The 10,911-nt window shown below is 36.8% G+C and overlaps 1 non-coding gene across 1 annotated transcript; it reads right to left on the reverse strand.

Moving 5' to 3' along the window:
• Positions 1–9,033: 9,033 nt before the first annotated feature.
• On the reverse strand, positions 9,034–9,106 carry Trnav-aac (transfer RNA valine (anticodon AAC)). Its single transcript has one exon. It is a non-coding gene; the product is annotated as a tRNA-Val (tRNA).
• Between the last annotated feature and the right edge of the window lie 1,805 nt (positions 9,107–10,911).

A 10,911-nucleotide genomic window follows, 5' to 3' on the forward strand; every position in this document is an offset into this window, starting at 1 on the left:
AAAAAACAAGTTAATATGCATTGAAAAAAATAAAAAAGCAATCCCAATCCGCGCGAGAGTCACAATTAAAATAGGACTTTTTTTACAATCGTCTCCATTGCTTTTCATAGAAAAACTTGTGTATATTTTCTTACAAAAGACACTAAGACTATGATTAGAAATAAATATTTTTTTTTTTATTTTGTCTCTGTGATAATTGAACTACAATTTATTTATTTTTCTCTGAAGGGTCACAGACGATATCATTTTACTTGTGGAACGAAAGTACATTTTCAGTAAGTAGTCACGGTGATAGTTTGAAATACAAATGGCTCTTTGTCTTAAGGTGCCGCCAGCGCCGCACGGACGCTAATTCCCTTAGTTTCTAAGTCTTAGTTGATTGTAAAAAGCATTTTTTCATCACTGAATAGTAGGCTATGAACTATTCGGGCATGACGGAGTAGTTCAGGGTCTCTATGTTATAGCTTTTGACAGTAAAATCCCGCGTTAAGATGAAAAAAAAAATGCTTTTTACAATCAACTATGACTTAGAAACTAAGGGAATTAGCGTCCGTGTGGCGGCACCTTTAGAATAGCACGTCATGCGTTGTAATGTTTGAAGCTCGATTTTGAAAAGTGACCAGAATGACAGAGAAACTCAATGCTCACCTAATGTTTTGAAGGTATATTAAAGCATTTTTTCTCAGCTTTCTTGCTGAACTTGCTCAAAACACATTTCTCTGAATTCCAAGATGGCGGCGAGATGCAAGATGGCGGCCAATTTTTTTCTACTTTAAATGAAAGCTCTATCATTCCTCTTGAAAACGATGTGTTGGTTGCAGGGGGTTCAATGACAAACTCAAGAGAAATAAATCAATAAAAAGGTCAAGAATTGCCCAAAAATCAACTTTTGTAAAAACCGATTTGAGCCCGAAGGACCCATTAATATGAACTAACCAAAGTGGTTTTTCGCTACCTTCAAACATTGAGACGTAAAAATATCCTTTTTAAAAGACCTCATGTCACCAGTGGGACGGTTTCAGCGAGAATCGCTCATCTAAACCCTACCTTTTTTGAAGGCGCTGGAAAATAATAAGGGGTAGGCGATATACTTTCTCCATGAAAATGGGATTGCATTTGAAAATAGCTCTTGGCATTTATCGCAATTTCAACTCGTTCTTTGTTATTACATATATGTCATATTCAATCATTTCTAAATTTCATAGGCGAAATAAAAAAAAACTAAAACATCAATGTTCGGGAGTTGGTCACGAATAGTACAGGGTGTAAGGTAGCTCACTTAAAATCCTTCAAGGGGTGATGAAGGACAGGGCCAGCGGGTGATGTGGGTAGCATGGGTAGTAGTCCCACTCTAAAAATATCTTTGTGGGTACTTACCCGCACGGAATTAACAGAGAAAACCAAAAAATATATATTCTTTGTTTAAAACTAAAAATTGCCACGCAAGAAATTAACATTATATATTTTGTATTTTGTCCCAACCTGAATAATTTTTATTTTCAACTTTTTTTGGTTTTTGATCAAGGTTTCAAGAAAAATCGACTTTTTGAATTTAATTTACGCTTACGCTTTCTAAAGTTCTGTCTCCTCGAAAAAATTTTCGATGCAAAATTTGGGCTCAATCGGACTTCGGGAAGTAGAGCCTCAATGCGGTCAAAGTTTCAGTTTTTTACCCATGATAAAAGGCGCAATTCAGAAAATATTCGAGCTGGGAGAGCCTTTTGTTTGTTCTGGTGTAGCTCGAGTCTTCCAGCGCAAAAGTTCTTAGTCACTGAAAGTAGTTTTTGTTTTTTCAAACATTTGTTTATGAGATAACATCATATTTCGATGATTCATGCGTCTTTGATGGATTTGCTATTAACCAAATTTCGATTTCAGAAACTTCAAGAACTACTCTTGTGCATTTTTTTGTTGGTAAAAAAGTGAAACTTTCACGACTGTAAATGAAACCTTACCAGAAGTCCGATCGTGCTTAAATTCTGGATGGAGACTTTTTGCGGGAAGACAAAACTGTGCAGCCCTATTGCGTTGCATTGCATAGCATTGAAAAAAAAAGCACAAAAATTTCCGTCTTTTTTTCATGGGTTTACCTTCACACGCATTGACGAATCTGCCCATGTAGCATCAATTATAACAACCCATGAGCCAGGTGAAAAAAATTTGACTCGAACTCAAAACGTGACGGTGAAAATAGTGAAGTTACTCCGTTCGGAAGTGTGCGCGTTCAAAAAACGGTACCCAAGCGCGTCGAAAACGGACATCGTGCGGCATAAGGACGCTGAATGCACCCGTTCTGGCAACTACAACATCTTGACACTATTGGACAACAATCAGAGCATCGAAAGAAAGCCCAGTTCCGGACGTCCGACGATCCCGAGCGACAAGAAGCTCCAAAGGATGGTGAAGAGGAAGACCAGGGGAAAGCTCTGGATGCGCCTTCGTCACCCATGAATTTTTCCTATTCCTCACTACCCACTCGGGAAAATAGTGTGACGCCGGCCCTGATAGAGGATCATGTTTGATAAAAAATATCCTTCTACGCATATGGTCAGAATTCAACTACCGCAGAGTTATTCACTTTTTCCCGTTTTCGGTTATGTTTGCCTTCAACGAGATAAAGCACAAGAAGTATGATAGCTAGCTCAACTTCATGGGTTTCTTTGGCAAGCGGAGAAAATTTCGTAATCAAAAGAGTCTAAAAAACGTCAAACTAGAGAAAAAAGGAACACTTAGAAACCAACAAATGTGAAACCGAATGTTCTTTGAGAACTGAAATGCAATTTTCTTTCTGAAATGTGTGATAAACATGGGTTTTGTGGTTGACCAAATTTAACATCGAAGTTTGTTCTAGTTGTTTTTTGACACCAAGCACCTGATTCTTTTAGTTTAGCTGCTATTTCACTTCAAAAGCAATAAGCTGCGCCATGTTTATCACACATTTAAGAGAGCAAATTGCAGTTTAGTTCTCGAAAAACATTCGATTTCACATTTGTTCCTTTCTAAGTGCTTCTTATTTTCTCTAGTTGGAAGTTTTCAAGACACTATTGATTACGAAATTTTCTCAGCTTTCCAACGAAATCAACAGAAATGAGCTAGCTATCACACTTCTTGTGATAGACCTCGTTAAAGGCAAACATATCCAAAACTGGGAAAGTGAATAACTCTGCAGTAGTTGAAACGGGACCATATGCGTAGAAGAACTTTTTTCATCAAATAGGGTCCTCTATCACCCCTTGAAGGATTTTAAGTGAGCTACCTAACACCCGGTATATTCTATTTTAGAACTTCGTCACGAAAAATATTCATGAATGTGTTGATGAAAATATGTTTCCCTGTGACAATTAAAAAAAAAAGTTTCTGGGTTCTCCTATAAATATTAACTTGGTGAGCATGTAAATGTAGACATCTTCAAGCAAACCCTTTTTGTGACAATTACTAAAAGTTTGTATAAGGCTCTAAGCCCCACCTTTTCGACGCTTTTTCAGCGAACATTTCTGAACATTTACAAAACATATTTTTTATACGAATATGAATTTTCTCTTAAAGGTCACCAACATGTCATTTATGCGGACTGCCCAATAACAAAAATGCCCATTTCATTGGTTTCAGGAAATAAAAATCAAAACAAAAAAACCTAAATTAATCCACCTAGCGGTCAGACTCAGCCTTTCTCATTCAAACTTATTATTTGTAAAAATAGATTTACATGAATGCTTAAATCCAATAAATGTTTATCCGCTCTTTGGGTTCTAAAATATTGATGTTGTAATTAAAGTATAAAATATGAAATTTGACGTAATATTAGTACTTAAGAAATAGCGAAATAAAAGCAATGACTCTTAATTTCGAACAATTTAATCACGAGCGATGCCGGGAACGTTCAGATAGTACGATACCACATTTAAATCATGTTGAGGCCATATATATTGATCGAAGCAGGTAAAGTGTTGAATAGTCTTTGAATTTCTGATCTTACTAAAACTTTTAAACAGCATATCAAATTGTTATGAAGTTTGTTATTCGTAAGTTTGAGAGATGACTCATTTGTATGACACTAGTTATGTTCAAATAAGTCGTGTAATACTTGAGATAATAGACTTTCGTTGTTTTACAAATTAAAACATAACGCTTGCTTAAGCTTGATTACAATCAAATGAAAAGGTAACGTATGGGGCAGCCAAACTTTGAAACCACGTGTTCAATCATAATTCATCAGTTAACCCTTAACTAGCCCGTTCATCTGATATCAATATTGTTCAAATCGGTTGTGTAGTTTCTAAGATAATGAAGTCTCGTGATTTTCACATTTCGATACATTACAGACGAAGTTACAGTCCGATTACTGCAAAATTCAATAGGGAGGTAATATGAGGTAGGTAGACCTTTCATTTGATACTAATTCTGTGGAAATCGGGTCAACCATCTCTGAGAAATATGAGTGAGTCCAAGTAAGTTGTCTTGGAATATGTTTCATTTCATAGCTGGATTTCACATTTTTAAACATAACAGGCAAAGTAATAATCCGTTTGAAAAAAAAATCATTAGGGTCTTATGGGGCAACAAGACCTTGCATATGACACTAATTTTATAAAAATCGGGCCAGCCATCTCTGAGAAACATGAGTGAGATTAAATAGTCTCCAGAACACGTTTCTTTCCATAACTCCTGAACCACATGTTCAATCTACATAAAATTCAAAAGTTAAGGGTTTTTATGGTAGCCCGTTCATTTGAAACTAATTTTAATCAAATCAGATGTGTGGTTTCTGAGATATTGATGTTTCGTGATTTTTACACTTTGATACATAACCTCTAAACTAGAAATCAGATTACAATAAAATTCAATAGGGTCTTATTGGGCAACTAGACCTTTCATTTGCAATTAATTTCATTGAAATCTGTTCGGTCAGACCATCTCTGTGAATAGTGAGTGCGAAAAAAGGTGCACATACACACGTACACACCCACACACAAACATATACACCTATACATGCTTATATGCAGAAAATGCTCGATTCGTCTAACTGAGTCTAGTAGTATATGACATTCGGCCATTTGGATCACTTTTCTACCTTTTAATTAGCCAGTGATCGTTAGGAGGAAGTCAATATGTTAACTTTCATTATGTGATTTCACATTTTCATGAACAACGGACAAAGTTACAATCCGATTGCAATGAAATTCAATAGCAACCTATGGGGCAACTAGACCTTTCATTTGACACTAATTTTGTGAAAATCGGTTCAGCCATCTCTGAGAAAAATGAGTGAGTTTAAACAACCTCAGGATAACTTTTCTTTACATAACTTTTGAACCATATGTTCAATCATTACGAAATTCAAAAGTTAAGGGTTCTGGAGACAGCCCAATCATTTGAAACCAATTTTATTAAAATCGGTTGTGTGGTTTCTGAGATATTGATGTTTCGTGATTTTTACATTTTGATACATAACCTCTAAACTAAAAATCCGATTACAATGAAATTCAATAGCAACCTATGGCGCAACTAGACCTTTCATTTGCAATTAATTTTATGAAAATCGGTCCAGCCATCTCTAAGAAAAGTGAGTGAGAAAAAAAAGTTGCACATACATACACACACACACACACATACACACATACATACATACATACAGAAAATGCTCAGTTTGTCGAAAGAAGTCGAGTGGTATATGACATTCGGCCATTGGGACCACTTTTATACCTTTGGTTTTTCCAGTGATTGCTATACCTTTCTAGGAGAAAGGCAAAAAAGTATTCCAAAAATTAATATGTAGATATGGTGCTTTGGCATGGTTTCCACTAGTTTTTTAGGGGTTGTTGGGGGCTTTAAAACACAGTAACTTTTTTACGCGGGTTACTTTTCTCCATCACTCAAAACCGGTACAAGATATCGACCTCATTTCAACCATGTTTTTCGATTTAAACCAAAAGTAGTCATACCTATATCCTAAATCACAACTTTTGGTGTAAATACTAAAAATACTGAAAATTTAATCCAATATTCTATTTTAGCCACTAGATTGGTCACTATCATATTCAAACGAGGATCAAACATTTTAGGATGTTTTTCTTCGTTATATTCTCAACTCAAAATAGTTTTTTTTACGCAGTACCATACAAATTTGGAACACGTCCCCCGCGTAGAGTTTAGTTTGACCGAAAACTGTTAGCTGAAGATTCTCTTGGATCTCGCGGACGATTACAATAGAGGTCTTCTGTCATATCTGTTCTGAGCTTCCTCTACTTCTAACAGAACGATTTTTCCAGTCGCTCACTATGCGCGACTTCCGTACAAACAAGCGGACAAAAATATTCTCATCGATTTTCCGCACTTTTGGTATTTTGATACCTGTTATGATCGAGAAAGTTTTCATAATAACATTTGTGTCTATATTCAAATCAAGTTTTGTTCGAAGCGTGCCTTTCTTATAAAAGGAGGAAATAATACATGGATTTGTTCCCAATTACTTCAATTCAATTACTCAAAGCGTTTTTGGTTCTCAACACGCGCTAATTCGAAAATCCGCGTGAAGGTGTTTTAATTACCGCGGTATCGCTTAAAAAACGCGGTAATTTGAAAATCTACGAATTTAAGCAAATATATTTAAGCATCCAAAATAAAGTCTTAAATTTACCAAGAAACTTAGTAGAAGATTGGAAACCGATAGATAAACTCTGATAGCACTAATAAATTCGTTTCGCTAGATTTTATTCCAGGCCGTTGTATACGTTGTATTTACAGTGTTTTTACAAAAGAAAAAAAAAGACTGGAACTAATGTGTTCAATGTGAGGGATTACTGCAGGCTTTGAGACGCTCGAGTGTGAAACAGGTCCAGCGAGATCGATAAGATTAAAACAAATTTGTATTCAAGAATTGATATGTGTTGACGGTCGAACACTTACCCAATAAAAATATCATTCGGCTTTCTATATTACCGCAGTATTGACACTGTAGGAGTAGATACCTCTATGTAAACTGTAACAACAGGATTTTATCAATGCGTTTTCTTAATGCGTTAGCTTATAGTATTGAATGAGGTTTACGGTTATATATTAACGTTTACATTAGAAAAAAGGGACAAAAATTGCCGATTTTTCATGGGTTTTCCTTCACACGCACTAACGAAACTTCCCATGCAGCATCAATCACATAGCGAATTTCGTTATTCCACTGCGTCAGGGCAAATCCACCGAGGAATAAAGAAAATACATCAAATACAAGAAAGAGATGCCAGATAATTGTTAACGAACTAAGCACGTGCGGTAGTTAACGTGGAACTAGGCACGTGGTTGGAACTGACAAATATTACGATGCGCTTCACGCAGTATGCCAGTAGAGATGGTCGGGTTTCGGGTTTTCAAACGGGTTTGAAAATTTTTGAAAGTGTCGGGTACGGGTCAGGTTCGGGCTTGGTGGAAAAAATTTTCGTGTTCGTGTCGGGTTCAGGTTTGAAAATGTCGGGTTTGGGTTTGAAAACCCGGAACCCGACTATAGCAAATAAGCATATTTATAAGATAATGATGTCTAATGTCATGCAACTGTATAAATCACTAACATTAAAATACCATTCAAGGCTCAAAGCTTCAGGGCAGCCTCAAATTGGTTTGAAGAATCGACCGCTCTAAAAAGATGTCGGGTCCGGGTCGGGCTGGGGTTTCACAAAAATAAAATTTCCGGGTTCGGGTTTGATCGAAAAAAAAATGTTTCGGGTTCGGGTCGAGTTCGGGTTTCAACTGAAAAAAAAAATCGGGTACGGATTTGAAAAATCGAAAGAAAGCCCAGTTCCGGACAGCCGATACACAGTGGGACAAATCGGTCCGTTGGTGCGACAAAAACTCATGACTCTTTAACAGTTATACCCGTAGTGTTCATGTCTTTGCCAATATTGTTCAGCATGAAAATATCTTTAAAAAAATGTATTCAGGTCCTGATCAAACGATTATAACAAAAGGGTTACACAAATATATCTGAACTTGATAGAAATAACAAAGCCTGTAATATTCTAGAGATAACAGAATGATAAAAAGTACAGAATTATGTCAAATTTTGTTATCATACACTTGAATGTTCAAAAGTGTGTTTTTCTAAGGCATATTTATAACAAAAATTATTATTCAATTAACAAAATAATGTACATTCTAACTAATTCTGATCTTTTTCTGCCAAAAACCTTACAAAACTTGCTATAATTTGTATTTGTAACCTAGTTGAGGAACCTTTTCGATCTTCAAACACTTATAACATTATTTTCAAGTCAACAGTTTAAAGTGTCAAATGGCTGGTTTTTTAGTGATCGTTGTAATCGATTGAATGTCTACTGGGCAATTACTCCAGCAAAAAAAAAAAAAAACGCGAATCACTTTAACATAGAGCCTGCTCTTGCCGAGGCCACTGAATCTGGCAACGGAACAGGTCTGATTTTCATTCGAAATTCCTTTCGTCTGTTGACCTGATTACGTTTCGGTTTTCAACGCTCTCGTTTACGTTCGCGTTCGTCTTGCCACATTCCACCGCAGCAGATTGTAATCGCGGCTGCACGGGTTGCCATAAAAATCATCTGTCGTTCCCACGGACATCCTAATCTTTTCACCTTCATAATCTACTCGACCGGAGCGGGTTGTTCAAGCAGAGGAGATCAAACCCACTCGGACTGACTTTAGCTAGCTTTCAGTGACTAAGTCGATGATGGGGTATGAGGATTCAATTAAAATAAAAAATCACTGCATCTGTAGGACTTTGACTTCTCGTAAGATTTTAATCCAACGCTTATATTATTGGCTTTAGACACGATTTCGTGCCGCAGAAGAGCTTGAGACAAACATGATTTACAGCACTTGCTCTTTAAAGCGCAGTAAACTAGAAAAGGTAAGGCAACGGAATGAGTAAGAAACTGCGAAATCATGTAATCAACAGTGTAGTAGAGAAGTGTACTTTAGTTTATTATTTCTGTTGCTGCAGGTGCAGGATTTTCTGAAGAATGCAGCATTATATTAGTTAGTAGAGAAATTGGAAAACAGCAAAAAACTTATTGTTTCCGCCCGGGATCGAACCGGGGGCCTTCCGCGTGTTAGGCGGATGTGATAACCACTACACCACGGAAACAGATGGTATGAGTAGATTCAGCCACTGTACTCGTTTATCAGTCGTCTATTGTTTCAACATAAATTTAGATTATTCGGATTACAAAAGAAAGGAAAAATAGTCAGCTCACGCCAAACGAATATATCATTTGAAAAGACCGCCGGCTGTCGACGACGTAAGCACCGACTAAAAAACTAGCCGTAGGGCTAATCAATCAAAGTGAAGTACGTGCATATTGATATTAGAGAAAGCACGGTGCAGCACGAAAATCAATAATTTATCACTAGCAAAGCGGAAAAGTCTGTGTCGGATGATTTTCTTCTATGTTAATGTCGCCTGGTGAGATTGTGAAAGTTATTGATGGCATGCAATATAGCAGCTTGGATACAATGGATAAAATTTGTTTACTGGTGGAAATAAATATTTGTACAAATCAATGCAGAAACATGTGATAGTAGATTTGAGAGGTATAACCCATATTCGGACACTAATTCATACAAAACTGTTTCCTAATGTGATGAATTTTGCAGTTTAAAGCGTGACGCAATGAAGCAACCGGAAGAAATGAGTCCACGAAAGGACACAAAGGTGAAAACGATTTGCTGATTCTTAGACTCTATATTTTGTTCGTCGCATGACAAGGAATTTGAATTTGTTTCTCCTGTCTATGCCCTAGCGCGCTGCGGGGCAAATGTTCGCACTTTAAAAATAGTAAAACTCGGTTTGGTTCCCACAAGTTGGACCCACAAGTTGGTCCCACAAGTACGATAAGTGCAATTGTTGACCGTCAAAGTAGACTAGAAGTTGAAAATTGAAAACTCTTGCCCCGCACTACTGTAGCAAGCCTGGCACCGGCATCACTGCTAGTGTGTAGCATATAAAATTTAGCCGAATGCGGCAAAATCATTCTACAGGGCGCTAGTTTATATTCTTTCCGGTCACGCAGGTCACAATTACTCGAAATGATAGGGCTAGGAATTCTTAGAAAAAAAATCACAGGAAGGTTGTATGCAAAGCCACGACCGCAAGGTTGAAGTAGAATACTTTTACAAGAAAGATAACCCGGCTGCTTGCGAGTCATCATTTTTACTAGCAAATAAATGTTGACCGCTCATTGGCAGTATTGAAAATTCTGTGCGAATGAAGTTGAAGTGTGCTGACCAGACGTACCGTTTTGAACGGGACAATACCGTTTTTTGGACTATTTTTAACCGTCCCGTCTTTTTGCTATTTTGTACCGTTTTCGGATACTCCTTGAAAAAATCTTACATAAAGCTTTGCATTGAAACTCTTCCTAAGGCGTCATCCATTAATTATGTAAGGACTTTTTTCGAAATTTTCGACCATCCCTCCCCCATAATAAGGCTAAGTAAGATTTTGTATTACCCCTCTCCCCCCCCCCCCACGAATCTTACGTAAGATTGTCTTTTTAGGGTAAAAATATTTTCGAAGGTTAAACATTTTTTTCACACATATCATATTCGTAGAAGATACAACAAAACAAGTTAATACAGTTGATACTATGTTAAAGTAAACAAAATTCAAAATTAAGTAGAAATGAAGTAAAGCACGCAATCACCCAGCGACGGCGAATTCACTGCTTTCCCAAGGTTCAACTGTTAAGATCGCAGAGATAAATAATTCAACCAATTTTATTTTTTTAGTTTTGTAAACTTATTTTTTAGTTTTTTTTTAAATTTTTCAATCTTACGTAAGATTCTCTTGAATCCCCCTCTCCCCCTTCGCAAGCATTCATAAGGAATTTGTATACCCCCCCCTCTCCCCCTAAACCCTTACGTAATTTGTGGATGACCCCTAAATGGAAA

This window comes from Wyeomyia smithii, chromosome 2 (assembly GCF_029784165.1).
Source record: "Wyeomyia smithii strain HCP4-BCI-WySm-NY-G18 chromosome 2, ASM2978416v1, whole genome shotgun sequence".
NCBI classification, from domain to species: domain Eukaryota; kingdom Metazoa; phylum Arthropoda; class Insecta; order Diptera; family Culicidae; genus Wyeomyia; species Wyeomyia smithii.